Source organism: Triticum dicoccoides, chromosome 3B (genome assembly GCF_002162155.2).
Source record: "Triticum dicoccoides isolate Atlit2015 ecotype Zavitan chromosome 3B, WEW_v2.0, whole genome shotgun sequence".
NCBI classification, from domain to species: Eukaryota; Viridiplantae; Streptophyta; class Magnoliopsida; order Poales; family Poaceae; genus Triticum; species Triticum dicoccoides.
In genome coordinates this window covers 14,282,478-14,287,252 of record NC_041385.1, presented here as the reverse complement: position 1 = coordinate 14,287,252, position 4,775 = coordinate 14,282,478, and positions in this window count along the sequence as shown.

Sequence of the window (4,775 nt, the reverse complement as noted above, 5' to 3'; positions counted from 1 at the left end):
CTTTTCAAATTTGAAAACACTTTTTTTGTTTTTTTTGTTTTATTTCTTGCTTTATTTATTTTATTTTGTTTCTACTTACAACAAAATACTTATTGTTATTTTTTTGTTTTGTTTTCTGCATTATTTATTTTCTTTTGTTTTTTGCTTTATTTTTTAATTCTTTTTGCTTTTAGTTTTAGGAAAATTATAAACTTTCTGTTACTGTCATTACTTTTCAAATTTGAAAACACTTTTTTTGTTTTTTTATTTTCTTTCTTGCTTTATTTATTTTATTTTGTTTCTACTTACAACAAAATACTTATTGTTGCTATTTTAAATTATTACGAGGGCCGAACCATAAGACATTAAAGCATTTCAAATGAACTCTGAAAAAGTTGAAAGTTGGCATGGTATCATAAATTGACCCACACATAGCATGTGCATATACAAAACGGACAATGGTATCATACTCGTCAGTTACAAAGTTGGCATGGTATCATTATAATAGTTGCGGGAGAAAGTCTTCACTTTTTCTTCGCTTGTGTCATTTGCTTATTGCGCCATAACCATGGATAATATTCATCGTTTATCAGGATGATGGGGTCAGCCTTGACTTTGAAGGAAGGAATTTCATGAAACTTTTCATAATCTTTAGACATGTCTGTCTTGTCCTCCACTCCCACGATGTCCCTTTTTCCTGAAAGAACTGTGTGGCGCTTTGACTCATCGTATGATGTATTCGCTTCCTTATCTTTTCTCTTTCTCGGTCTGGTAGACATGTCCTTCACATAGATAACCTGTGCCACATCATTGGCTAGGACGAACGGTTCGTCAGTGTATCCAAGATTTTTCAGATCCACTGTTGTCATTCTGTACTGTGGGTCTACCTGTACCCCGCCTCCTGACAGATTGACCCATTTGCACTTAAACAAAGGGACCTTAAAATCATGTCCGTAGTCAAGTTCCCATATGACCACTATGTAACCATAATATGTGTCATTTCCCCTCTTGGTTGTTGCATCAAAGCGGACACCGTTGTTTTGGTTGGTGCTTTTTCGATCTTGGTCAATCGTGTAAAATGTATTCCCATTTATCTCGTTTCCTTTCCAAATCGTAACAGTCGAAGATGGTCTCCTGGACAACAAGTATAGCTCATCACAAACAGTGTTGTCACCTCTAAGACGTGCTTCCAACCAACTGCTGAAAGTCCTGATGTGTTCACATGTAAATCAGTCGTCGCACTGCTCCGGGTGTTTGGAGCGCAGACTGTTCTTGTGTTCATCGACATACGAGGTCACCAAGGTAGAGTTCTATAGAACTGTGTAGCATGCTTGAGACCAAGAATATCCGTCCCTGCATATTATTGAGTACCTTCCGAGTGTGCCTTTTCCAGTCAGTCTCCCCTCATACCGCGATTGAGGGAGACCTATCTTCTTAAGGCCAGGAATGAAGTCAACACAAAACCCGATGACATCCTCTGTTTGATGGCCCATGGAGATGCTTCCTTCTGGCCTAGCACGGTTACAGACATATTTCTTTAGGACTCCCATGAACCTTTCAAAGGGGTACATATTGTGTAGAAATACGGGGCCCAGAATGACAATCTCGTCAACTAGATGAACTAGGACGTGCGTCATGATATTGAAGAAGGATGGTGGGAACACCAACTCGAAACTGACAAGACATTGCACCACATCACTCCTTAGCCTTGGTATGATTTCTGGATCGATCACCTTCTGAGAGATTGCATTGAGGAATGCACATAGCTTCACAATGGCTAATCGGACGTTTTCCGGTAGAAGCCCCCTCAATGCAACCGGAAGCAGTTGGGTCATAATCACGTGGCAGTCATGAGACTTTAGGTTCTGAAACTTTTTCTCTGCCATATTTATTATTCCTTTTATATCCGACGAGAAGCCAGTCGGGACCTTCATACTAAGCAGGCATTCAAAGAAGATTTCCTTCTCTTCTTTGGTAAGAGCATAGCTGGCAGGACCTTCATACTGCTTTGGAAGCATGCCGTCTTTTTCGTGCAAACGTTGCAGGTCCTCCCGTGCCTCAGCTGTATCTTTTGTCTTCCCATACACGCCCAAGAAGCCTAGCAGGTTCACGCAAAGGTTCTTCGTCACGTGCATCATGTCGATTGAAGAGCGGACCTCTAGGTCTTTCCAGTAGAGTAGGTCCCAAAATATATATTTCTTCTTCCACATGGGTGCGTGTCCCCCAGCGTCACTCGGAACAGCTAGTCCGCCGGGACCTTTTCCAAAGAATACGTGTAAATCATTGACCATAGCAAGTACGTGATCACCGGTACGCATGGCAGGCTTCTTCCGGTGATCTGCCTCGCATTTGAAATGATTGCCTTTCTTTCGACATTGATGGTTGGTCGGAAGAAATCGACGATGGCCCAGGTACACATTCTTCGTGCAGCTTGCCAGGTATATACTATCGGTGTCAAGTAAACAGTGCGTGCATGCGTGGTATCCCTTATTTGTCTGTCTTGAAAGGTTACTGAGAGCGGGCCAATCGTTGATGGTCAAGAATAGCAACGCCTTTAGGTAAAATTCCTCCTGTTTGTGCTCATCCCACGTACGTACACCATTTCCATTCCACAGCTGTAAAAGTTCTTCAACTAATGGCCTTAGGTACACATCAATGTCGTTGCCGGGTTGCTTAGGGCCTTGGATGGGAACTGGCATCATAATGAACTTCCGCTTCATGCACATCCAAGGAGGAAGGTTATACATACATAGAGTCACGGGCCAGGTGCTGTGATTGCTGCTCTGCTCCCCGAAAGGATTAATGCCATCCGCGCTTAAAGCAAACCATACGTTCCTTGGCTCACTTGCAAACTCATCCCAGTACTTTCTCTCGATTTTTCTCCACTGCGACCCGTCAGCGGGTGCTCTCAACTTCCCGTCTTTCTTACGATCCTCACTGAGCCATCGCATCAACTTGGCATGCTCTCCATTTCTGAACAGACGTTTCAACCGTGGTATTATAGGAGCATACCACATCACCTTCGCAGGAACCCTCTTCCTGGGGGGCTCGCCGTCAACATCACCAGGGTCATCTCGTCTGATCTTATACCGTAATGCACCGCATACCGGGCATGCGTTCAGATCCTTGTACGCACCACGGTAGAGGATGCAGTCATTAGGGCATGCATGTATCTTTTGCACCTCCAATCCTAGAGGGCATACGGCCTTCTTTGCTGCGTATGTACTGTCGGGCAATTCGTTATCCTTTGGAAGCTTCTTCTTCAATATTTTCAGTAGCTTCTCAAATCCTTTGTCAGGCACAGCATTCTCTGCCTTCCACTGCAGCAATTCCAGTACGGTACCGAGCTTTGTGTTGCCATCTTCGCAATTGGGGTACAACCTTTTTTGTGGTCCTCTAACATGCGATCGAACTTCAGCTTCTCCTTTTGACTTTCGCATTGCGTCCTTGCATCGACAATGACCTGGCGGAGATCATCATCATCGGGCACATCGTCTGGTTCCTCTTGATCTTCAGCAGCTTCGCCCGTTGCAGCATCATCGTGCACATCGTCTGGTTCCTCTTGATGTTCAGTAGCATCACCGTATTCAGGGGGCACATAGTTGTCATCGTACTCTTCTTCTTCGCCGTCTTCCATCATAACCCCTATTTCTCCGTGCCTCGTCCAAACATTATAGTGTGGCATGAAACCCTTGTAAAGCAGGTGGGTGTGGAGGATTTTCCGGTCAGAGTAAGACTTCGTATTCCCACATATAGGGCATGGACAACACATAAAACCATTCTGCTTGTTTGCCTCAGCCACTTCGAGAAAATCATGCACGCCCTTAATGTACTCGGAGGTGTGTCTTGAACCGTACATCCATTGCCGGTTCATCTGCGTGCATTATATATAATTAAGTGTGTCAAAAATCATTACAGAACACTAAAACCAAATTAATAGAAGTTTATCATCACACTAAAACCAAAGTACAAACATAGTTCTCATCTAACAACATAAAGCTCCGCAGAGCATCTAAATTAATTAAACCATACACTGAAACTATGTAAAACATTTCAATGCGAAAACAAATGCGATCATAATCGCAACCAATGTAACAACTGATCCAACGACATAATGATACCAAGCCTCGGTATGAATGGCATATTTTCTAATCTTTCTAATCTTCAAGCGCATTGCATCCATCTTGATCTGGTGATCATCGACGACATCCGCAATATGCAACTCCAATATCATCTTCTCCTCCTCAATTTTTCTATTTTTTTCCTTCAACAAATTGTTTTCTTCTTCAACTAAATTTAACCTCTTGACAATAGGGTCGGTTGGAATTTCCGGTTCAACAACCTCCTAGATAAATAAAATCTATGTCACGTTGGTCGGCATAATTGTCATAAACAATAAATGAACCAATAGTTATGAAAAGATAATATATACCACATCCGAATCATAGACAGGACGAGGGCCGACGGGGGCGGATACCAAAACCATCGCACTATATAAGATGCAATAATAAAAGTAAGAAAATTATACAAGTATCTATATAAACATACAAGTAAGAGGCTCACCATGGTGGTGCCGGCGACGACATCGGCGCGGGCGATCGACGGCGGTGAAGACGGGGACGGGACGTGACGGACCGCTAAACCTAGACAAATATTGAGGAAAATTGAGCTTGGAGAGGAGAAAGCTTAAGTAGTGTGGCTCGGGCATTCCATCGAACACCTCGTGTGCATAGGAGGTGAGCTAGAGCACCACAAAGCTCCCTCCTCGCATGCCATGAAAAACAGAGCAGTGAGCA